At 37.9% G+C, this 26,322-nt stretch overlaps 1 protein-coding gene and 1 pseudogene across 4 annotated transcripts in view; both read left to right on the top strand.

The window, feature by feature from the left end:
* The window catches only part of SGCG (sarcoglycan gamma), a 196,066-nt gene that overhangs the window by 120,810 nt on the left and 48,934 nt on the right, over nucleotides 1–26,322 (top strand). The gene's annotated exons all lie outside the window — the stretch shown is intronic.
* LOC119507414 lies at nucleotides 12,318–14,642 on the top strand (annotated as a pseudogene).

Here is a 26,322-nt window from a genome sequence, read left to right as displayed (position 1 = left end):
TGACTCTTCCTCCTGCTTTGTGTAAGAAATGGAGATGCCCTTATATAGATAGTGGTGAAGGTGGTGAACACATAAATATGTGACTATACAGGGTACCATCAATGTTTACTTAGGATGGAATGTATGGCATGTGAACAAAACCATCTTAAAAAAAAAATGGGTTGATGATGAAAACTTGAGAGCAATGTACTGAGTGAAATAAGCCAGACACGTAAGGACAAATACCGCAGGGTCTCACAGATAGGAACTAATTATAATATGTAAACTCAGACATGAAATAAAAGGTACCAAGTTATAGGATGAGGCTAAAGAACAGGGAGCGGTTGCTTAGTATGAGCAGAATGTTCAACTAAGATGAACTTAAATGTTTGGAAATGAACAGAGGTGTTGGTAGCAAGATGTGAGAATAACTAACAGCGCCGAATGGTGTGTGAATGAGGTGGAAAGGGGAAGCTCAGAGTTATATATGTCACCAGAAGGAAAGTTGGAGGTCAGAAGATGGGAATGTATAAAACTGAATCCTATGGTGGGCAATGTCCATGATTAACTGTACAAATATTAGAAATCTCTTCCATGAACCAGAACTAATGTATGACAATAGAACTAGAAGTTAATAATAGAGAGGCATATAGGGAAAAAATATTTACCTATTGCAAACTATATACTACAGTTAGTAGCATTTCAACGTTCTTTCATAAGCAGTAACAAATGTGCTATACCAATACTATGAGTCAACAATGGAGGGGGGTTGGTTAAGGATATGAGAGGATTCAAGTTTCCTTTTCTTTTTTTTTTCTTCATCTTTCGCTTTATTGCTTGTCTGGAGTAATGAAAAGGCTCTAAAAATTGAACAAAAATTAAGTGTGGTGATGGATGCACAGCTGTATGAGGGTACCAGAGGCAACTGACTGTATACTTTGGATCTTTGGAGAATTGCATGGTATGTGAACAATCTCAATAAAAAAATTAAAAAAAAAAATTACTAACTATAGTCCATAGTTTGTACTAGGTGCACTTTTTTCCTGTTTACCACTCTATTATTAACTCCTTGTAATAGTGACATACATTTGTTCTAGCTCTTGAAAGAACATTTTTAGGTTTGTACTGTTAATCACCATCATCATCCAACTCAGTGTTTACTGTGTTATACAGTCCCATGTTTTATGTTCTAGCTTTCCTTCTGATGGCATACATGATTCTAAACTTCCCATTTCTACCACAATCATAATTCAGTGCTGTTAATTGCACTCACCATAATGTGCTACCGTCACTTCTATCCATTTCCAAACATTTAAATTCAATCTAGTTAAAAATTCTTCACACTTTAAAATTCAGCTCCCCATTCTGTACCCCCATTCTGTCTCCTGGTAATTTATATTCTAGATTCTGTGCGTGCGTGCGTGTGTTTGTTTATGTAAATTTCAAGTCCTGTAAAGATATAAATGAACAGTTGCCTCTAGCAAGCCACATAAAAGTCATTGAAGACTAGAAATATAATGATACCATGACGGTCCTAGAATGTTGCAAATGCCAGGACAGGCCCTTGGATCTATGGGGTTTTACATTGGGGAGAAAAGTACACACTGTTGAAATGTTATCCTGTCAACACTTCACATGCTCTTCCATGGAAACTTTGCTGAGCACACAGATCTTATTTCCTGGGTGTCCCTGACCACACAAAACTTCTTATCCCCCTCCAGACTTGACTTCCAGTACCCCCTCTCACCAGCCTTTGATCAGCCATCTGCTTCTTTTATCCCGCTTGTTTTGGACATCCCAAGAAGACAGGCTGTCCCTTATTTATCAATTTTTCCTTTTATGGATCATACTATTGATGTCAGGTCTAAGAACTCTTTGCCAAATTCTAGATCCTAAAGATTTTTTCTTCCATTTTTTTCCAAAAGTTTCATAGTTTAACATTTTACATTTAAGCCCATGAATCCATTTCCTTTTTTTGAAACTCAGAATGTATCTTATTAAGGATGCTGTGATGTACTTTTTTTATTTTTTTTATTGAGATTGTTCACAAACCATACACTTATCCAAAGATCCAAAGTGTACGAACAATTGCCCACAGTACCATCATACAGCTGTGCATCCATCACCACAATTAATTTTTTTTCAATTTTTAGAACATTTTCATTACTCCAGAAAAGAAATAAAGACAAAAGAAGGAAACTCAAATCCTCCCATACCCCCAACCACACACCTCCATTATTGATTCATAGTATTGGTATAGTACATTTGTTACCGTTGAGGAAAGAATGTTAAAATACTACTAACCATAGTATATAGTTCCCAGTAGGTCTATTTTTTTTTTCCTATATGCCCCTCTATTATGAAGTTCTAGTTATAGTGTCATACATTTGCTCTAGTTCATGGGAGAGATTTATAATATTTGTACCGACATTGTCCACGACACTATTCACTGTTTTATACATTCCCATCTTTTATCCTTCAACTTTCCTTCTGGTGACATACTTGACTCTGATCTTACCCTTTCAACCACATTCACACACCATTCAGCACTGTTAGTTATTTTCACAATGTGCTACCATCACCTCTGTCCACTTTCAAATTTTTAAGTTCACCCTAGTTGAACATTCTGCTCATAATAAGCAACTGCTCCCAATTCTTTAGCCTCATTCTATATCCCGGTAACTTATATTTCATGTCTATGAGTTTACATATTATAACTAGTTCATATCAGTGAGACCCTGCAATATTTGTCCTTATGTGTCTGTCTTATTTCACTCAATATAGTGCCCTCAAGGTTTCTTCATCAACCCATTTTTTTAAGACGGTTTTGTTCACACACCATACATTCCATCCTAAGTAAACAATTGATGGTTCCCTGTATAGCCACATATTTATGTGTTCACCACTGTCACCACTGTCTATATAAGGACATCTCCATTTCTTCCACAAAGAAGGAGAAAGCGTCAAAGAAGGTAGAGAAACAGAAAGAGAAAAAGACAGAGGGAAAAAAAATGACATCTAGGAAGAGATAAAAGGAAAGACAGCATTAAAACAAAGTAGAATAAAGAGTCAGAAAACATCCCCAATGCCAAGAGTCCCATACCCTTCCCTATGTCTCCCCCCCATATGCATTTAGTTTTGGTACATTGCCCTTGTTACATTAAAGGAAGCATATTACAATGTTTCTGCTAATTATAGTCTCTAGTTTGTATTGATTGTATTTTTCCCCCAATCCCACCCTTCTCCTGCTGTCTTGGTACTGTTCTGTATATGTCTGTTAGGTCTAGTTAATTTTTCAAATTATTCAAGTTCTCTGATTCCTTATTGATCATCTGTCTAGATGTTTTATCTATTGATGTGAGTGGTGATTTGAAGTCTCCAACTATCATTGTAGATACGTCTCTTTCTCCCTTCACTTTTGCTAGGGTTTGCCTCGCATTTTGGGGGCACTCTGGTTAGGTGCATATTTATTTATTCCTTCTTGGTGGATTATCCCTTTTATTAATATATAATGCCTTTCTTTGTCTCTTATAACAGCTTTGCAGTTAAAATCTATTCTGTCTGATATTACTATAGTACCCCAACTTTTTTTTTTGGTGGGGGGTAGATACTGTTTGTGTGGAATATCTTTTTCCAGTTTTTCACTTTTAACCTATTTGTATCCTTGGGTCTGAGGTGAGGCTCTTGCAGAAGCATATAGATGTCTCATATTTTTTCGTCCATTCTGCCAGTCTGTGTACTTTGGTTGAGGACTTTAATCTAGTAACACTCAATGTTATTACTATAAAGATAGTATTTACTTCAGCCATTTTTCCTTTGGTTTTGTATGTCATATCTTATTTTTGTCTCTCTTTCTATCCTTTTAGTTACTCTTACTGATAATCTTCATTTCTACACTCTCCTCCAAGCCTTGCTCTCCTGTCCTTCCCTTTCAGCCTTCAGGACTCCCTTTAGTATTTTTGTAAGGCAGGTGTCTCTTTAACAATTTCAATTTCTGGTTCTCTGTGAATATCTGAAACTCCCTCATTTTTGAAAGGCAGTTTTGCCAGATAGAGAATTCTTGGCTGGCAATTTCTTTCTTTCATTATCTTGATGATATCCTACCACTGCCTTCTCACCTCCATGGTTTCTGATGAGAAATTGGGTCTTAGTCTTATCAGGCATCCCTTGTATGTGATGAATCACTTTTATCTTGCTGCTGTCAGAATTTTCCCTTAATCTTAGGCATTTGACATTCTGATTAGTATGTGTCTTGGAGTAGGCCTATTCACATTTATCCAGTTGGTATACATTATACTTCTTGGACCTAGATATCAATGCCTTTCAAAAGGGTTGGGAAGTTCTCAGCCATTAATTCCTCAAATATTCCTTCTGCCCCTTTTCCTTTTTCTTCTCCTTCTTGGAACTATGATGTGAATGTTTGTGCACTGCACATTGTCAGTCAGTTCCCTGAGACCCTGCTCAATTTTTCCCATTCTTTTCTCTATCTGTTCTTTTGCCTGTTTGAATTTGGATGCTCTGTCTTCTAGCTTGCTTATCCTTTCTTCTTTCTCTTCAATCCTGTTGTGTACTTCTAATGCATATTTAATTTCATCTATTGTGCCTTTCATTCCCATAAGATTGTTACTTTTCTTTGCCTGCTTTCAAATTCTTCTTTATGCTCACAGAGTAGCTTCTTAATATCCTTTACCTCTTTAACCATCTCACTGAATTTATTTAGATTTGTTAGAATGTCTTTGATTAGTTATTCCAGATTCTGTATCTCCTCTGACTTTTTTATTTGCTTCTTTGATTAAGCCAAATCTTCCTGTTTCTTAATATGGCTCATTATTTACTTATTTATTTATTTATTTATTTATTTGCTGATGTCTGGGCATCAGATTATCCTTGTGAGTTTACTCTGATGGTCAATTTCTCTTGTCAAAGCTTTTGTTGTTGATTGTGTTTGTGCTAATGCTCTTCTTAACACTTGCTTCATAAGTATACAACTGGGCTGGGTCAGGGACCCATGAAGGGGTACACACTAGTGCCACAGGGCCCTAAGGAGAGGTTGGGTAACGATGCCTAAAAGCCTTTAATTCCCCTCCTAAAGAGTGCACTTTTCTGACTTAACCAGAATATGGCCCTCTCCTTCCAGAAGCCTTTTAGATGTCTTCCCAGATGTCCACTTTCCTTGTCTGGCAGCAGATGGTGCTCTTTGGCAACCTATTTCCATCAGCCCTCATTATGTAGGCTATTTTTTTATTGTTGTCATTACTAGACAATGGCATAGGTGAGCCAGGTGGGGCAGATTAAAACAGCCAGTGGTTCCCAGCAGCCCAAATTCACAGACCAAAACTTGGCACAGTGCTAGATCATGTCCCACCCCATTCTTGAGAGAGTGGACTTCCACTGCCCTTTCAGTCTGGAGATGCCCACCCACCAGAGAACTGGAGAAGTGGATGATTTCTGCCCCAAGAGTGGGTGATGGGCACCAGGAGCTGGGACTGAGTGGGGGAGTCATTCACACTCTCTCACCAAAGCGTCTCCAAATCTTCATCCACACTTTCCTGGGTGGTGTAGAACACATCCCCCAATCTCCAGAGCCAAAGATCCATTGTTGTGAACAGTCTCTCGCTGACACCTAGTTGTTTTTCTGGAAGAGAAATGAGTCCAGTCTCTCACTAATCAATCATCTTGGATCTCTCCTCCTATATTCTAGATTTTAACTCTATTAGTTTATTTATAATTAGTTCATATTAATGAGATTGTACAATATTTGTCCTTTTGTGTCTGACTTATTTCACTCAACATAATGTCCTCAAGGTTCATCCATGTTCTTGCATGCTTCAGGACTTCATTCCTTCTTACTGCTGAATAATATTCCATCATATGTATATACCACATTTTGTTTATCCATTCATCAGCAGACGGACATTAGGGTTATTTCCATCTTTTGGCAATTGTGAATAATGTCTCTATGAACATCAGTGTGCAAAAGCCTGTTCACATCCCTGCTTTCAGTTCTGAGTATATACCTTGTAGCAGGATGGCTGGGTCACATGGCACTTCTATACTTAGCTTCCTGAGGAACTGACAAACTGTCTTCCACAACTGCTACACAATTTTACATTCCCCCCAACAGTGAACAAGTGTTCCTATCTCTCCAAACCCTCTCCAATACCTGTAGTTTTCTAGTTTTTTAAATAGTGGCCATTCTTGTGGGTGTGAAATTATATCTCATTTTGGGTCTGTAATTTTCTCTTCTTGCAGTATCTTTACTTCCCTAATAGCTAGTAACAGTGAGCATCTTTTCATGTGCTTTTAGCCATTTGTATTTCCTCTTTGGAGAGATGTCTATTCAAGTCTTTTATCATTTTTAATTGGGTTGTTTGTCTTTTTATTGTTGAGTTGTAGATTTCTTTTTATACTTTGGATATTAAACCCTTAGTGGATATGTGGTTTCCAAATACTTTCTCACATTGTGAAGGCAGTCTTTTCACCTTTTTGGCAAAGTCCTTTGTACAAAAGTATTCAATTCTGAGGAGATTCCATTTATCTATCTTTCTTTTGTTGCTTGTTTTGGGTATCAAGTCTAAGAAACCTCTGCCTACCGCAGTATCTTGAAGATGCTTCCCTATATTTTCTTCTAGGATTTTTATGGTCCTGTCTCTTATATTTAGGTCTTTGATCCATTTTTAGTTAATTTTTATACAAGGTGTGAGATAGAGGTCCTCTTTCATTCTTTTGGATATGGATATCCAGTTCTCCCAGGACCATTTGTTGAAGAGACTGTTCTGTCCCAGTTGCATATCCTTATCAAATATCAATTGACCATAGAGGTGTGGTTCTATTTCTGAACTTTCAACTGAATTGATCACTATGTCTATCTTTATGCCAATACCATGCTCTTTTGACCACTGTAGCTTTGTAAGATACTTGAAGACAGGTGGTGTGAGTCCTTCAACTTCATTCTCTTTTCCCAAGATGTTTTTGGCTATTCCGGGTCCTTTACCCTTCCAAATAAATTTGATGATTACCTTTCCCATTTCTTCAAAGTAGGCTGTTAGAATTTTGATTGGGATTACATTGAACCTGTAAATACTTTGGGTAGAATTCACACCTTAACTATATTTATCTTCCAAGCCATGAATATGGAATTCCTTTCATTTATTAGGTGTTCTTTGATTTCTTTAGAATGTTCTGTAGTTTTCTAAAGACAGGTCCTTTACATCCTTTGCTAAATTTATTCCTAGATATTTGATTCTTTTAGTTGCTATTGTAAATGAATTTTTTTCCTTGATTTCCTGCTCAGATTGCTCATTACTACTGCATAGAAACTACTGATTTTTGTTGATCTTGTATCCTGCCACTTTGTTGAACTCATTTATTAGGTCTAGTAGCTTTGTCATAGATGTTTCAGGACTTTCTAGGAATAAGATCATATCATCTGCAAATAATGAAGGGTTTTTCTTCCTTTCTGTTCTGGTTTGCTAATGCTGCCAGGATGCAAAATACCAGAAATGGATTGGCTTTTATAAAAGGGGGTTTATTTGGTTACATAGTTATAGTCTTAAGGCCATAAAGTGTCCAAGGTAATGCATCAACAATTGGGTACTTTCACTGGATGATGGCCAATGGTGTCTGGAAGACCTCTGTTAGCTGGGAAGGCATGTGGCTGGTGTCTGCTCCAGAGTTCTGGTTTCAAAATGGCTTTCTCCCAGAACATTCCTCTCTAGGCTGTAGCTTCTCTTCAAAATGCCACTCTCAGTTGCTCTTAGGGCATTTGTCCTCTCCGCTTCTTCGGAGCAAAAATCTGCTTTCAAAGGCCATCTCCAAAATGTCTCTGTAAGTTGCAGCTCCTCTCTCAGCTCCTGTGCATTCCTCCAAGTGTCCATCTTGGCTGTAGTAAGCTTGCTCCTTCCATCTGAGCTTATATAGTGCTCTAGTAAACTAATCAAGGCACATGCTGAATGGGCAGGGCCACATCTCCATGGAAATTATCTTATCAAAGTTATCACCTACAGTTGGGTGGGTCACCTCTCCATGGAAACACTCAATCAAAGAATTACAATCTAATCCACACTAATACATCTGCCCACACAAGATTGTATCAAAGAACATGGCTTTTTCTGGGGGACATAATATATACAAACCAGTACACTTTCTGATTTAGATGTCTTTTATTTCTTTATCTTGCCTAACGGCTTTAGCTAAAACTTCTAGCACAATGTTGAATAACAGTGATACAGTAAGCATATTTGTCTTGTTCCCAATCTCAATAGGGAAGCTTTCAGTCTTTCACCACTGAGTACAATGTTAGCTGTGGATTTTTCAAATATACCCTCTGTCATATTGAGTTAAGTTTCCTTCCATTCATGTCTTTCAAAGTGTTTTTATCAAAGAAGATGTTGAATTTTGTCAAATGCTTTTTCTGCATCAATCAATATGATCATGCTGCCTTCCCCCTTCCATTTATTAATATGATGTATTGCATTAATAGATTTTCTTGTGTTGAAGCCCCCTTGCATACCTGGAATAAAACCCACTTGACACTCTGGTGGACATTCTTATGCACTATATAGATAACACCTTTTAGGCTTTAATGTATCGGAATAGCTAGAAGTAAATACCTGAAACTACCAAACTCCAACCCAGCAGTCTGGACTCCTGAAGACAATTATATAATAATGTAGATTACAAGGGGTGACAGTGTGATTGTGAAGACCTTGTGGATCACACCCCCTTTATCTAGTGTATGGATGAGTGGAGGAATGGGGATAAAAACTAAAGGACAAATGGGGTGGGATGGGGGGATGATTTGGGTGTCTTTTTCACTTTTATTTTTTATTCTTGTTCTGGTTCTTTCTGATGTAAGGAAAATGTTCAGAGATAGACTGTGGTGATGAATGCATAGCTGTGTTATCGTGCTGTGGACAGTGGATTGTATATCATGGATGATTGTATGGTGTGTGAATGTATTTCAATAAAACTGAATTTAATAAAAAAAATTAACTCAAAAAAAAAATTTAGTTTTGTTCAGATTGTTCACATACCATACAATTATCCAAAGATCCAAAGTATGCAGTCAATTGCCCACAGTACCGTCATGCGGCTGTGCATCCATCGCCACAATTAATTTTTTTTCCAATTTTTAGAGCATTTTCATTACTCCAGAAAAGAAATGAAGACAAAAAAGAAAACTCAATTTCACCCCTACCCCTAACTACCTCCCCTCCATTATTGGCTCATAGTATTGATATAGTACATTTGTTACTGTTGATGAAAGAACATTAAAATACCATTAACTGTAAAAAAGAAAAAACAAAACAAAAAAAAAAACCCACTTGATCTTTTAATGTGCTGTTGTTTTTGATTTGCAAGGATTTTGTTGAGGATTTTTGCATCTATATTCATTAGAGATTGGTCTATAATTTTCTCTTCTTGCAGTATCTTTGTCTGGCTATGGCATTAGGGTGATATATCTTCAGAGAACAAATTAGGTAGTGTTCCCTCTTCTTCAATTTTCTGGAAGAGTTTGAGCAGGATTGTTATTAATTCTTCTCGGATTCATTAGTAGAATTCACTTATGAAGTCATCTATTCCTGGGGTTTTCTTTTTGGGAGGTTTTTTGATGACTAGTTCAATCTCTTTACTGGTGACTGGATTGTTGAGGTCTGCTAATTTTTTCTATAGACAGTGTAGATTGTTCACGTTTCTATAAAATTGTCCATTTCATCTAAGTTGTCTAGTTTGTTGACATACAGATGTTCATAATATCCTCTTATGATCTTTTTTTATTTCAGTGGAGTCAGTAGTAATTTATCCTCTCTCGATTCTAATTTTATTTATTTGCATCATCTCTCTTTTTTCTTTGTCATCCTAGCTAAGGCTTTGTAAATTTTCATGATCCTCTTAAAGAACCAACTTTTGTTTGTGTTGATTCTCTCTACCATTTTATGTTGTTCTCAATTTCATTTATTTCTTCTCTAATCTTTATTTCTTTCCTTCTCTTTGCTTTTGGATTAGTTTGCTATTGTTTTTCTAGTTCCTCTAGATGTGCATTTAAGTCTTTGACTTTAGCTCTTTATTCCTTTTTATTGTAGACATTTAGGGCTATAAATTTCCCTCTCAACCCTGCCTTCACTGCATCCCATAACTTTTGATACACTGTGTTCTCATTTTCATTCATCTCAAAATATTTACTAATTTCTCTGTAATTTCTTCCTTGACCCACTGATTGTTAAAGAATGTGTTGTTTAACCTCTATAAATTTGTGCATTTTCCGGTCCTCCACCTGTTGTTGACTTCCAGATTCATTCCATTGTGTTCTGAAAGTGCTTTGCATAATTTCAATCTTTAAAACATTACTAAGACTTGTTTTCTGACCCAACATGTCATCTGTCCTGGAGAATGGTCTGTGACCGCTTGAGAAGAATGTATATTCTGCTGTCTCGGGATATATTGTTCCATATATGTTTATTAGGTCTAGTTAATTTATCAAATTATTCAAGTTCTCTGTTTCCTTATTGATTGTCTGTCTAGATATTCTATCTATTGATGTGAGTGCTGTATTGAAGTCTCCAACTGTTATTGTAAAATATGTCTATTTCTCCCTTCACTTTTGCCAGTGTTTGCCTCATGTACTTGGGGCACCCTGATTAGGTGCATAAATATTTGATTATTCTTTTTGGTGAGCTGCCCATTTTAATAATATATAATGTCCTTCCTTGTCTCTTAAAACATTTTTGCATTAAAGTCCATTTTGTCTGGTATTGTTATAGCTACCCCAGCTCTTTCTCAGATACTGTTTGTATGGAATTATTTTTTCCAGCCTTTCACTTTCAACCTACTTGTATCTTTGGGTCTAATGTAATCTCTTGTAGACAGTATATAGATGGCTCATTTTTTTATCTATTCTGCCAATCTTCTTTTGATCTGAGAGTTTAATCCATTAACATTCAATGTTGTTACTATTAAGTACTTACTTCATCCATTTTACCCTTTGGCTTTTATATGTCATATCTTATTTTTGTCTCTCTTTTTATCCTTTCAGCTACCCTTACTAATAATCTTCATTTCCACACACTCCTCCAAGCCTCTCTTTCCTATCCTTTCCTTTCTGCCTGCAGGACTCCAATTCGTATTTCTTGTAGGGCAGGACTCTTGTTAATGAACTCTCTCAGCTTCTGCTTATCTGTGAATATTTTAAACTCTCCCTCATTTTTGAAGGACAGTTTTGTTGGATAAAGAATTCTTGACTGACAGTTTTTCTCTTTCAGTACCGTAAATTATGATACCACTGCTTTCATGCCTCTGTGGTTTCTGATGTGAAATTGGCACTTAATCTTATTTCAGTTCCCTTGTATGTGACAACTGGCTTTTCCCTTTCTGCTTTCTCAGTTCTCTCTTTATCTTTAGTAGTTGGTGTTATGATTAGTCTGTGTCTCAGAGTGGGTCTATTAGGGCTTATTCTGTTTGGAGTACGTTGCACTTCTTGAACCTGTATCCATATGTCTTTCATAAGAATTGAGAAATGTTTGACCATTATTTCCTAGAATATTCTTTCTGCCCCTTTTCCATTCTCCTCTTCTGGAACACACATGTTGCGTATGTTTGTGTACTTCATGATGTCATTCAATTCTCCGAGACCCTGATCAAATTTTTCTACTATTCTCTATCTGTTCTTTTGTCTGTTTAATTTTGGATGTCCTGTCTTCAGGGTCACTGATTCTTTCTTCTGCCTGTCCAAATCTGCTGTTTTATGCCTCTAACATATTTTTCATCTAATACATTGTGCCTTTAATTCCCAAAGATATTTTCTTTTTTTTTTTTTTGTATTCTTTCTAATTCTTCTTTATATTCACCCAGTATACTCTTAATATCTTTTATCTCTTTAACTATATTTTCCTTCATCTTGTATTAGTGTAGGAGATTTGTTTGAATGCCTTTAGTTATTTATTCCAAATTCTGTATCTCCTCTGACTTTTTAATTTGTTCCTTTGACTGGGCCATATCTTCCTATTTCTAGAATGGCTTGTAACTTTTTGCTGGGATCTGGGCATCTGATTAGCTTGGTGAGATTATTCTGAAGGTCTGTATCCCTCTCTTGTCTAAGGTTTTGTTGTTGGTTGATTTTGTGGTAAAGCTCTTCAATGGCACTTGGATGGGGACCAGTGCAATGGATGCAGACCAGTTACAAAGGACCCTGGGGAGAGGATCAGGAGAACAGCTTCCCAAGACTGCATTTTCCCAGCCTGCCAAGCAGATGACACTCTTTGGCAACCTGTTCCCCATGGCCATACAAAGGCAGGTTATTTTTATCCCTGTCTGCTCTGCTTCTGACACAGGTGGAAACAATGGCACAGTGGGGCCAGGGTGCCTGTCCAGAAAAAGCCAAGTCTGTGGAACCCAGAGGTAAAATTTTTCCGGCCAACAGGTAGATTCAAGCTGTGTCATGTTCCCGTGTTCCCAGCAGGAGGGCTTCCCAGAATCTACCAGTCCACAGCAGCCCACCAGGCAGGAACCAGGCTGACCAGAAGCTGCTTGCCTTGAGTGTGGGGTACAGGTGCTGAGAGCCGTGGCCAAAAGTCACTCATCACAGTTTCTCTGTCTCTTTATCCCACTCCTCCTTGGATGTTTCATGGTACTCCCCTGATCTCCTGAGCCCCAGAACAACAGCTTTGGATACTTTTTGCCTATCATGTAGGTGTTTAGTGGGGAGGAGTGAGCTCTGCTGCTTATTAATCCACCATCTTCCTGGAAGTCACCAACATGGATGCCACAATTAATTTTCTCTTGATTTCAAGTAAGAGGGAACAATTTTCATTGGCTTAAAAGTAAAACTGACACATCGGGAATCTCAAGTCCAAGTTTCAAGGTGGGTTTGCAGGTGTTGGTGGTATGGGTTTGCTTAGAACTGCTCACTCCTGGAAGGTCCTCACCCAACCTCTAGCAGAAACACCAAGCTGCCTTGCAACCTGACACAGTGACAGATCTGACCAAGCAGGCCTTGTCAGCTGATCTCAAGGAGACTCTACAGCAGTCTAGCCACCACAAATCCAATGTGGAGATTTCCAAATTGCAACTGAATAAACCCAAAAAAGAGCTGATGGAGCTGGTCATATTTATGGCACAATTTGATCACTGCTACCCAGAACATATAAGCAACTTAACTCAAGAGCTGAAAGACCTGCTCTCTAACAACCACACCATCTCGAATCCAGGTCCTTGAATGACATTTCACAAAACTATGATTTTGTGGAGAAACAAGAATCTCATAAATTCAACAAGTTTGCTAGAGCTCTTCTTTGGGGTTCAATGTTGCCATGACAGGCTTCTGAGAAAGACTTTACACATTCATAATGTGTCTGATGACAAGACTATAAATGCAAAACACCAGAACAATAAAGTGAATATAACATCACAGAATTTCATGCATAACATGTTAGAGATAGCAATGTGAATGCAGCCAAGATATCTTTGGTTGTGATTAACTCTACACAAGAAACACCTGGAATGATGATAAAACTGTCAATGATCTCAGAACTGTATGTTTCTCTGAAGTCACCAAGGTTTAGTTGCTGCTTTGAAATTCTTCCCAGGGAGAGAGGAGAAACAGGACAGAGACTCAGAACCTAAGGATGAAGGACCAACAGCAAGAGACTGTCTATGCACCATGTCATAGAGAACAAAAGCTCCAATCCCAAGAAAAAGTTGTGAAGCCTATGAAAGTGCTTAAGGAACAAAATAAGAAGGAAAAAACAGGGCTGTTCAACTTGTCAGCTGTTCACTTTGATTCAATTCATGATCCCCAAGGTTCTGAAACAAACAAACAACAACAACAAAAAAAAAAAACTACTAAACAGCTAGAGGGCTCTCTAAGAAGAGGTTTGAAGTAAAAGGGATGCCAAGGACCTTATTTCTAGATTGGTAGGGATTCATGAGGTTTTTGTCCTTAACTTATAGCCCTTTGTGAAAAAGTTTCTACAGCTCCACCTAAGAAAAGTAACAAAGAACCTTCTATTTGCTGCACAAGAACCTTTTCATCTGGTAACCCCAGAGATCATTTAGTCATTGCTCCCACCTTTTGGCCAACAATCTTGAAACCTACAAGAACTCTGGGGAAGTCATGATGGTAGGAATCAATGTTCTAAATGAGATAGCAGCTTGATGTCCTCTCATCATGAGTAAAGAACTTTTCCAAGAGTTGGCCCAATGTAAAACACACCAAGATAAGAATGTGATCATATCCACTAGAACTTTGATTCAGTTCTTCAAAACACTGAGTCCTTGGGTGTTGAGGATGAAATTCTGGGGGAAACCTACAGAGGCCTCAATAGAAGCAAGAATGCAAGAATATGGGGAACTAGATGCTAAAGATTACATTCCAGAAATTGAAATTCTGGAAGTTGAGAAAGAGGAAGAGAATGCTAAAAAGGATGAATATGGGTAGAAAAGTACCAGTCTTAAGGCAGAGGAGGAGGCCAGTGGTGAACAGGTTGATGCACACCCTTCATCTGATGAAGACCAACAAGAAAATGTCTAAGAAGCTGAACATATCCTCCAGCATGCCCATGGAGGAAAGGAGACCCATATCTGTAGCCATTAGCACTACTTGGGGTTTTAACCCAGAAGTCTTCCTGGTCCAACTGACAAATACAATGCTGCTCCAGGAAAGCTGAAAGGGGAAAGGATCCTGTGCCGGTTTGAATGTATTGTGTCCCCCAAATGCCATTATCTTTGTGGTCTTGTGGGACAAACGTTTTGGTGCTGGTTAGATTTGCTTGGAATGTGCCCCACCCAGCTGTGGGTGGTGACTTTGGTGGGATACTCCCATGGAGGTGTGACCCCATCCATTCAGGGTGGGCCTTGATCAGTGGAGCCATATAAAACATGCTGACTCAAAGAGACTGAACGGAGTGCAGCTGTGAGTGACGTTTTGAAGAGGAGCAAGCTTGCTAGAGAGGAATGTCCTGGGAGAAAGCCATTTTGAAACCAGAACTTTGGAGCAGACGCCAGCCACGTGCCTTCCCAGCTAACAGAGGTTTTCCGGATGCCATTTGCCATCCTCCAGTGAAGGTACCTGATTACTGATGTGTTACCTTGAACACTTTATGGCCTTAAGACTGTAACTGTATAGCCAAATAAACCCCCCTTTTTATAAAAGCCAATCCATCTCTGGTGTTTTGCATTCCGCAGCATTAGCAAACTAAGACAGATTTTGGTACCGGAAGTGGGGTGCTTTTGCTGCTGAGTTTGCAGATACCAAACATGTTAGAATGGCTTTTTAAGTGGATAAGGAGCTTAAAGTGTGAGGAGCTTGATAGAAAAGGCCAAAACTGCTTTAAAGAGACTGTTTATGGAAATGTGGACTCTAAAGATACTTCTGATGAGGACTTGAGCAGAAATGAATGTGTTGTTGCAAACTGGAAGAAAGGCGATCCTAGTTTTAAAGTGGCACAGAATTTGGCAAAATTGAGTCCTGGTGTCAGACGGAAGGAAGAATCTGGAAGCAACAACCTAGAATACTTAGCTGAGGAGATCTCCAGACTACGTGTGGAAGATGTATCCTGGCTTCTCCTTGCAGCTTATAGTAAAATGCGAGCAGAGAGAGAAAAACTTAGAACTGAACTATTGGGTTCAAAGAAACCAGAAGCTGATGGCTTGGAAAATTACGAGCTTCCAGGGGGTGGAATCCCAGAAGCTACAGCCCAACGTGAGGATGTAACCAAACATGGAACCCAGCCGCCATTTCAGTACAAGTCAAGACTGGAAAAGGAGTTAAGCAGAAAGGATTTGTGGAAAGTCCTATTTGTCTGATGGCTTTGACCCCTGCATGCTTCATGCAAAGCCAACAGAATTTTTGCGAGATCTTTAGAGACAGAGCCATTGCCAGTCTGGACTGGAGGAGACAGACAAGGAAAAAATTAAAGGAAAAATCTCTTCAAAGACAGAGCCATGGAGGCTGAGGTCTGGAGTCAGGAGGTCTCAGGCTGGGAGAGCGGAGCAGCCCACATGCATGGAAAGGGTGAGTTTGCCCCAGAGGTCGAGGGTGGGCATTCCACCTCGATGCTCTAGAAGAGTTTTGCCACCTCAGGTCCCAAAGAGGGTGGAGCACATTTCCAGGGAATTGGGGAGAGCCTGGCTGCCACCACACTGTTCTGAAGGGGTTGAGCGTGTGCCCCGGAGATGGAAGGGAATCCGGGAGCTGCCCCGATGTTTGAGGAGGGTGAGGCCGAGAAGGTGGTCTCCTCAATGTGTGGAAATGTTGGAGCACTCACCCAAGCATTTGGAGAGGAAACAGCTGCCAAAAAGGCCCTTGGGAAGGGTTAGGCTCCTGCTCTCTCAAGCCCCAAGGATGCAACATTGTTCTGTAAATGACTCTCAGACTTTGAAATCTAATGGAGTTTGTCCTGCAGGTTTTAAGAACTGTTTTGGTCCTGTTAACCCTGTTTTCCTTACTGTTTCTCCTTATGGCAATGGGAATGTTTATCCTGTGAATGTCCCTCCTTTGTATATTGGAAGCATATAACTTGTTCTAAGTCCACAGATCCAAGCTAAAGGAAAAGTATGCCTTAGGACTGACCACGCCTATATTTGATTTTGATGGGATTTTGTACTTAACTTTTGTTACTGAAATGGTTTAAGTTTTTGTGATATTGTGATGGAATGAATGTATTTTGTATTTGGAAAGATAATGTCATTTTGGGGTCCAGGGGGTGGAATGTGCCGGTTTGAATGTACTGTGTCCCCCAAATGCCATTATATTTGTGGTCTTGTGGGACAGACGTTTTGGTGCTGGTTAGATTTGCTTGGAATGTGCCCCACCCAGCTGTGGGTGGTGACTTTGGTGGGATACTCCCATGGAGGTGTGACCCCACCCATTCAGGGTGGGCCTTGATCAGTGGAGCCATATAAAACATGCTGACTCAAAGAGACTGAATGGAGTGCAGCTGTGAGTGACGTTTTGAAGAGGAGCAAGCTTGCTAGAAAGGAATGTCCTGGGAGAAAGCCATTCTGAAACCAGAACTTTGGAGCAGACGCCAGCCACGTGCCTTCCCAGCTAACAGAGGTCTTCCGGATGCCATTTGCCATCCTCCAGTGAAGGTACCTGATTACTGATGTGTTACCTTGAACACTTTATGGCCTTAAGACTGTAACTGTATAGCCAAATAAACCCCCTTTTTATAAAAGCCAATCCATCTCTGGTGTTTTGCATTCCGCAGCATTAGCAAACTAAGACAGATCCCAAGGATGAGTTACTTTTATTTCAGGACATTACACAACTTCATTAAAAAAGCAGTCTAACAGGGATACAAGACTAGTGACTGCAATGACTATAAAGACAGACCAAAAAGAATTTTTGAGGTAGAAGAGGTGTTAACTTCGAAGGAAAGAAGCTGGCGCAATGAAATGCAATATTTGAAAAGAGAAAAAGAATAGAGTAATTTCAAGCCATGTTTTTCATTCCAAAGAGAATGCTAAGTTTGTGTTATTGTAATATTACTCTGAAAATTAGTAAATTGAAGAATGTTTGTTTACATTAAATTGTCTAGAAACATTTTAATCTAATAAAAAAAGGAATTTATTTGAAAGGTAAGTGTTTATTTTGAAGGGTATGTTTAGGGTGTGTAAAACATGCATATGGTTCTAAGAGTCCAAACTGTATAAAAAGATGTAGTCAGAGAAATGTCACTTCTTCCTCACCCCTGCTACCTCAGCCGCATTCCTTCCTTCTTTCTACCTCTTTCCCACTCATCCCCAGTACATAACTAGTCTCTTTAGTTGCTTGGTTATCCTTCCTCTATATCTCTAAATGAGCGGATATGAGTATGTCCCCATGGGAGTGAGTTGCTGTATGGAGAATTGTGGGAACAGGCTCAGATGCCACAGAAACTTTCAGTAAATGATCACTTTATCACTTACACAACACAAAAGGTCCAAAAGACCAGGGGGAGAGAGCCCATTGTGGCTGGACTCTCAGGGAGGCCAATCGCTTGGGTTGGGGTCAGTGGATGGAAGCTCCACAGACCCCTCCTTGATTCCATAAAGGGGAGACAAATCTGTGCTGCCCTAGAACGGGGTATCTATCCACCCCAAGGAGAGGGTCCCTACCACTGGGAATGCCCACCCTGATAAGCAGCTGGAACTGCTTGTTCCTGGTTTAGGGTTTAAGTTTTGGTCAGGCCATTCCATTAGAACTCGTATCTCCCCCTGGGATGCAGAATGGAAATATATTGAAGCATCTTCACACAATAGAAAAGGACTATTGTCATTGAGTTGTAGGATTTCTTTATATATGCCAGATATTAGTCTCTTATCAAATACATGGTTTCCAAATATTTTCTCCCATTGAGTTGGCTGCCTCTTCACCTTTTTGACAAATTCCTTTGAGGTACAGAAGCTTTTGATTCTAAGGAGTTGCTATTTATCTATTTTTTCTTTTGCTGCTTGTGCTTTGGGTGTAAGGTCTAAGCAGCAACCTCCTAATACTAGGTCTTGAAGATGTTTCCCTACATTATCTTCCAGGAGTTTTATGGTAGTGTCTCTTATATTGAGGTCTTTCATCCACTTTGAGTTCATTTTTGTGTGGAGTGTGAGGTAGGGGTCCTCTTTCATTCTTTTTGTTATGGCTCTCTAGTTCTCCCAGCCCCAGCCCCATTTGTTGAAGTGACTGTTCTGTCCTAGTTGGGGGCCTTATCAAATATTAGGTTACCATATATCTGGGAGTCTATTTTGAAACTGTCAATGTAATTCAATTGATCAATATGTCTATCTTTATGCTAGTACCATGCTGTTTTGACCACTGTGGCTTTATAGTAAGCTTCAAAGTCAGGAAGTATAAGTCCTCCCACTTCATTCTTCTTCCTTAGGATGTTTTTGGCAATTTGAGGCCCCTTTCCCTTAAAATAAATTCGATAACTAGCTTTTCCAAGTCGGCAAAGTAGGTTGTTGGAATTTGGATTGGGATTGTGTTGAATCTATAGATCAGTTTAGGTAGAATTGATATCTTAACAATATTTAGTATTCCTATCCATGAGCATAGAATATTTTTCCATCGATTTAGGTTATTTTTTATTTCTTTTAGTAAAATTTTGTAATTTTCTGTGTATAAGTCTTTTACATCCTTGGTTAAGTTTCTTCCTAGGTACTTGATTTTTTTAGTTGCTATTGTGAATGGATTCTTTTTTTTTGATTGCCTCTTCAGTTGGGTCATTACTAGTGTATAGGAACATTACTGACTTAGGTACATTAATCTTATATCCCACCACTCTGCTGAATTTGTTTATTAACTTAAGTAGCTTTGTAGTTGAATTCTCAGGATTTTTCAAATATAAGATCTTATTATCTGCAAATAATGAGACTTTTACTTCTTCCTTTCCTATTTGGATAGCTTTTATATCTTCATCTTGGTGAATTGCTCTGGCTAGTACTTCTAGCACAATATTGAATAAAAGAGGTAACAGTGGGCACCCTTGTCTCATTCCCATCCTTAGGCGGAAGGCTTTCACCCTCTCACTGTTGAGTACTATGCTGGCTGTGGGTTCTTCACATATGGCCTTTATCATATTGAGGAAGTTTCCTTCAATTCCTACATTTTGAGGTGTTTTTATCAAAAAGAGATGCTGAATTTTGTTGAATGCTTTTTCAGCATCTATTGAGATATCATTTGATTTTTCCCTTTTCATTTGTTAATGTGTTGAATTACATTAATTGATTTTCTTGTGTTGAACCACCTTTTCATGCCAGGAATGAACTCCACTTGGTCATGGTGTATAATTCTTTTAATGTGCCTTTGGATTTGATTTGCAAGTATTTTGTTTAGGATTTTTGCATCTATATTCATTAGGGAGATTGGCCTATAGTTTTCCTTTTTTGTAGTGTCTTTATCTGATTTTGGTATCAGAGTGATATTAGCTTCATGAGTTGGGTAGTATTCCCTTTTCTTCAATTTTTTTAAAGAGTTTGAGGAGGAATGGGGTCAATTCTTTCCAGAAAGTTTGGTAAATTCCCCTGTGAAGCCATCTGGCCCTGGGTAGATTTTTGATGGCTGATTGGATATCTTTGCTTGTGATTGGTTTGTTGAAGTCTTCTATTTCTTCAATCTAGGTTGTTCGTGTGTTTCCAAGAAATTGTCCATTTCCTCTAAATTGTCTAGCTTCTTGGCATACAGTTGTTCATAGTATCCTCTTATGATTTTTTTTTCAGGATCTGTAGTAATTATCCCCTTCTCATTTCTGATTCTGTTTATTTGGGTCTTCTCTCTTTGACTTTGTCAGTCTAGCTAAGGGTATATCAATCTTGTTGATTTTCTCAAAGAACAAACCTTTGGTCTTATTTATTCTATTGTTTTTGTTTTTTTGTTTTTTGTTTTTTTTGTTTTGTTTTGTTTTGTTTTTTGTTTTTTGTTGTGCTCCAGCTCATTTTTTTCTGCTTTAATCTTTGTTATTTCTTTTTGTCTACATGCTTTAGGGTTAGTTTGCTGATCATTCTCTAGCCTCTTCAAGTTGTTTAGATAGGTCTTTAGTTTTAACTCTTTCTTGCTTTTTGATTTATGCATTTAGAGCTATAAATTTCCCTCTCAGCACTGCCTTTGCTGCATCCCACAGGTTTTGATATGTTGTGTTCTCATTTTCATTCATCTCTAAATATTTACCAATTTCTCTTGCAATTTCTTCTTTGGCCCACTGGTTGTTCAGGAGAGTGTTCTTTAACCTCCATATATTTGTGAAAGATATGGTTCTTTGATGGTTGTTGATTTCTAGTTACGTTCCATTATGGTCAGAGAATGTGCTTTGAATAATATCAATCTTTTTAAATTTATTAAAACTTGTTTCGTGCCCCAGCATATGATCTATCCTGGAAAACATTCCATGGGTACTAAAGAAGAATGTATATCCTGGCACTTTGGGATGTAACGGTCTATATATGTCTATTAAATCTAATTCATTTATCATATTGTTTAGGTTCTCAATTTCCTTATAGGTTCTCTGTCTAGTTGTTCTATCTATAGAAGAGAGTGGTGTTTTTAAGTCTCCCATTATTATTGTAGACATGTCTATTAATTACTCCCCTCAGTTTAGCCAATGTTTGTCTCATGTATTCTGGAGCTTCTTGATTGGGTGCATAAACATTTATAATTGTTATTTCTTCTTGGTGAATTATCCCTTTTTATTAATATATGGTGTCCTTCTTTACCTCTTATGACATCTTTGCATTTAGAGTCTATATTTTGTCTATTAGTATAGCTATCCCAATTTTCTTTTGATTGCAGTTTGCATGGAATATTTTTTCCATCCTTTCACTTTCAGTCTCTTTGTGTCACAGAATCTAAGATGAGTCTCTTGTAGACAGCATATCACTGTCATATTTTTTAATCCATTCTACCAGTCTATATCTTTTAATTGGAGAGTTTAATCCATTCACATTCAAAGTTCTTACTATGAAGGGAGTTCTTGAACCAGCCATTTTATCCTTTGGTTTTTAGTTGTTAGATCTATATTTTTTTCCCCTCTCTTTTTTTCCTTTAAGTTACCCTTACTAACAATTCTTCAATTCTGTGCTCTTCTCCAGACCTCTCTCCTGTTCTTTTATTCTCAGCTGGTAGGGCTTCCTTTAGTATTTCTTGCAGGGCAGGTCTCTTGTTAACAAATTCTTGTCAGCATTTGTTTGCCTGTGAAAATTTTAAACTCTCTCTCAATTTTGAAGGGGAGCTTTGCTAGATAAAGAATTCTTGGCTGGCAATTTTTCTCTTTCAAAATCTGTAATATGTCATACCACTGTCACTTTGCATCCATGGTGAGTAGTCAGTACTTAGTCTTACGTTGTTTTCCTTGTATGTGGTGAATCACTTCTCTCTTGCTGCTTTCAAAAGTGTCTCCTTCCTGTCAGCATTTGACAATCTAATCAATATATGTCTCACAGCAGGTTTATTTGGATTTATTCTTTTTGGAGTTCATTGAGCATCTCTAATTTGCATATTTATGTCATTTAGAAGGATTGGGAAGTTTTCCCCAACAATTTCTTCAAATACTCTTCCTAGCCCTTTATTCTTCTCTTCCCCTTCTGGACACCAATGATTCTTGTATTTGTGCCCTTTATGTTGTCCATTATTTTCTTGAGATCCATTTGTTTTTTTTTCCACCATTCATTCTTTTGTACTTTCACTCTCCTTCACCCTGTCTTCGAGATCACTAATTCATTCCTCTACTTCAAATCTGGTGTTATGTGTCCCAAGAATATTTTTAATTTGATCAGTGGTATCTTTTATTTCCATAAGAGCCACTATTTTTTTATTTACTCTTGAAAATTCTTCCTTATGCTCTTCTAGGGTCTTCATGTCCTTTATATCCTGAGCCATAATATTAATATTTGTGTGTACTTCTTTGATTAATTGCTCCAATTTTTGTGTCTCTTCCAGCTTTTTAATTTGTTCATTTGGCTTGTCCATATCGTCTATATTCTTCAAGTGCTTTGTAATTTTCTGCAGGCTTTGGGGCATTTGCTTTTCTTGATAGGATTATTTTGGGAAGTGCAGAATTAATTGAACATTTATATATAATTTGGTTTGCTGGAGTGCAGTTTCCCTAACCTACCAGAAGGTGGCGCTTTCAAGTAGGTCTTCCCCCAAACTTCTCCTGTGCAGTGGGCAGAGTCCAAATGAGGTGGGGAACCAATCAGTGCTCTGGATCTCCACGTGCTCTGGGGAAACCTGGTCCTGGGGCTGCAACGTGTGCCCAGAGCAGGTAGGCAGGGAGCCTTATCAAGGGCACCCCACAGGTGGGCTGTGAGCTCTTCCTGCTGGTTCTCTGCCTGCCTTGCACCCTTGGTTCGCTGGGGTATGTAAGGGGCTCTCGATCACCAGTATGGCGCTTCTCCCTTCCCTGCTTCTCAACGTTGCCCCCCCCCACTTCCTGTCCAGGTAGGTGGATGGGAGTGGAGAGTCACTGCTCATTCTCTTGCCCTGCAGTGGTTTTGCTGCTGCCAGCCTGGTGTGGGGAACCATCGGAACAGAGAGCACATTCACTGCCTCCCTCCAGCCACCATCTCTACTCGTTGGGTATCCCCTCCACATACTGTGGAGGACCCTCTATAGCTGCTCACATCCCAAAACTGTGGTCTCCAGTGCCCTCAGGCCCTTTCTAGTTACTCTGATGGAGGAGAACCACGTTCCACCTCACCTACTCTGCCATCTTCCCAGAAGTCTCCACCCCTTCTTTCTTACATGAGGAGTAGCATAAATAGAGACTCTTTTGCACTTTATTTGTTTTCACTTAACAGTATGTCCTGGAAATTACTCCATATCAATTCATATATATCTTCTTCATTCTCTCTTATAGCTGCATAATTCACCATTGTGTGGATGCACCAAGGTCATTCAACCATTCTCCTATATACATGGGCATTTAGGTTGTTTCCAATATTGTGCAATTATAAATACAGCCACAAAGAATAACCATATATCTTTTATTTGTTAGAAGTGTACCTTATGGTAGATTCCTAAAATTCAGACTGTTAGGTCCAAAGGTAAATACATATATAGTTTTGTTAGATTCTTAAAAATTTCCCTCTAGAATGGTTGCAGCAATTTGGATTTTCACCAGCAGTGTTTCCTCATAGCCTCACCCATAGAATGTGTCATATTTTTAAATTTCCAGTATCATAGTTGAGAAATGGTATCTCGTTGTTTTAATTTGCATTCCTCTAGTTATGGGTGATTTTGAAAATTTTTGGAAATTTGAGGGTCAGTTTTAGGGAGAACTGACATTTTATAATGTTGAAGTATCCTATCTAAGAATAAGGAATGTCTTCCCATTTGTGTGGTAGTTAATTTCATGTGCCAACTTGGCTTGGTGATGTTGTCCAGTCGTTCAGTCAAGCATTGGCCTACAGGATATTTCAAGATGGGATTTGTATCTATAATCAGTTTATTGTATCTATGATCAATAATGGAGATTGCCTTCAGTTGGGAGTCTCCTCATCCAATCATGGTACTGGAGGTCAGAAGAGGAATTAGGAACACAGCTTCAGCATTGGTTCTTGCCAGAACTTCTAGCCAGCCAGTTTCCTCTGGGGAATTCTACTAAGGACTTCAGCCTCAATTTATATGAGTGTTTACAGCTTGTGGCCTACTTTAGGTAGTTCTATGGTGTTTGGACTTGCTAGCTCTAACAATCACGTGTACCAATTCCTCATAATAAGTCTCTTACAGTATATGTATACACATACAGATGGAGAGAGAAAGAGAGAGACAAAGGAGGGGGGGAGAGAGATCTTAGTTGATTCTCTTTCCCTGGAGAACCCTGACTAATACAGATTTGTTCAAGTATCTTTCAGGAGTGTTTCAAAATTTTCTTCATATAGGTTTTACTCATTTCCTATAAATGAATTCCTGAAATTTTTTTCTTCTTTGTTGTTATTGTGAAGGGCATTTTCTTTACCACTAGGTCTTTTAACTTTTGTTTGTGTATGTGAACGTTATTGACTTCTCTATATTAAGTTTATATCCTGCTACTTCACTGAATTCTTTTATTAGTTGAGATACTTTTATCATTTTTTCTTTGGAGTTTGTCAGCTATACTACTATATCATCTGCAAGTAGAAACAATTTTACTTCTTTATTCAGTCTTATGCTTCTAATTGATTTTGCTTTACTTATTGCATAGACTTTTACTTCTAGTATGATACACATCCTTGTCTTGTTCCTGAACTCAGCAGAAGTCTCTCGAGTGTTTTCCCAATAAATAAGATATTCACTTTAGGATTAACATACATACATTTTATTGTGTTAAGAAAATATCCTTCAATTCCTATTTTCTTGAATGTCTTTATCATGAATGTATGTAAGTTTTGTCAAAGACTTTGTCAACATCTATGAAGATAATCATGAATTATTTTTATTATATTTATTAATATGATTATGATATTAATCATTTTCTCATATTGAACCAACCTTGCATTCTTATAATAAATCCCACTTGTAATAATATATTATTTTCTAAATGTATTTTCATAATGGATTATGTTTGCTTCTACTTGATTAGAATTTTTGCATGGATATTCATAAGAAATATTGTGCTACAGTTTTCTTTCTTTGTACCATCTTTATCGAGTTTAGGTATCAGGGTTAAACTTGTTTCTTAAAGTATTTTCAATTCTCTAGAATAATTTACAGAGTAATGAGACAATTTTGCCTTTGAAGATTTGTTATATTCCTCAGTGGAAACATTCAGGCCTGCTACTTTTTTTGTAGGGTTCCTTCTTAACTTTCTCCATTTCTTCTGTGGGTATTGGTTTATTTAAATTTTATAATTCTAATGGGGCCAATTTTGGCCTCTGTATTTTCCATTTCATGTACATCTTCATGGTTTTTTTTTAAATTCCATATGTTTCAGTGGTCATTTTCCACTTATCAATTCTTATTTGGTATATTTCTGCTTTATTTCTTTTATCTTGATCACATTACCTAGTGGTTTATTTTAAATTTTCTCCAACAGAACTTTGTTTTATAGTTAGACTGACTCTTTTACTATTTTTGTCCCTGTTAATTTCTGCTTTTATCTTTATTATTTCCTTCCTTATGCATTCTCTTGGCCTACTTCATTCCTTTTTTAGTTTTTTAAGCTGAGAGCTTTATTCACTTTTTATTCTATTTTTATTGATAAAAGTGTTCTGCACAATAGCTTTTCCTCTTATTACTGCTTTACATGAATGTCAAATTCTGAAATTCTTGTTACTTTTTCTCTGTGACTCAGTTATTTTGCAGTTTCTGTATTCTCTATCTTCAGAGTTTTTATAGTTGTGACACTATTTCATACAGTTAAGGGAAGGTATTTTGGGAGATTGCTTACTACACAACTACCAATGTCTTCAGCTACACAAAAGTCTGTCCTTTTCCAATTTAATTTTTATAAAGTCTTCATATCATTATTTGAATGGCTACTTATATTTGAAGCAATATTTCTATACAATAATTTGATTAAGCAATTCTCAAATATTAGACATAAATTACTCCTTTCAGCAACTGCATTCAGGCCACCCTTATATGAAAGTATGTGCATGTACATACATTTATATATATTATATATGTAATCTCCACTGATCTCCTTGACTCCAATCCCTTTCCTCTTTTGGTTATTTCTCCATACTGCCCATTACAGTGCCTGTCACGTCATGGCCACATAAATAATTAATGAAATAGCGAATGAACTGAAGCCATACTGATCTTTCGTTTCTGCTCATATCATCCCCCTATTTGAAGCCCTTTGCCTTTGGATTGAATTTTAAACTCCCTGACATGGTTTATAAGTCCCATCATGATCTTGCCCCAATTTACCTTTGCAGCATTCTCTCATTAACATC

The sequence above is a fragment of the Choloepus didactylus genome, chromosome 12 (genome assembly GCF_015220235.1).
Source record: "Choloepus didactylus isolate mChoDid1 chromosome 12, mChoDid1.pri, whole genome shotgun sequence".
Classification (NCBI taxonomy): Eukaryota; Metazoa; Chordata; class Mammalia; order Pilosa; family Megalonychidae; genus Choloepus; species Choloepus didactylus.
The sequence above is the reverse complement of the archived record's forward strand: the minus strand, read 5'-3'. Positions and strand labels throughout refer to the sequence as shown.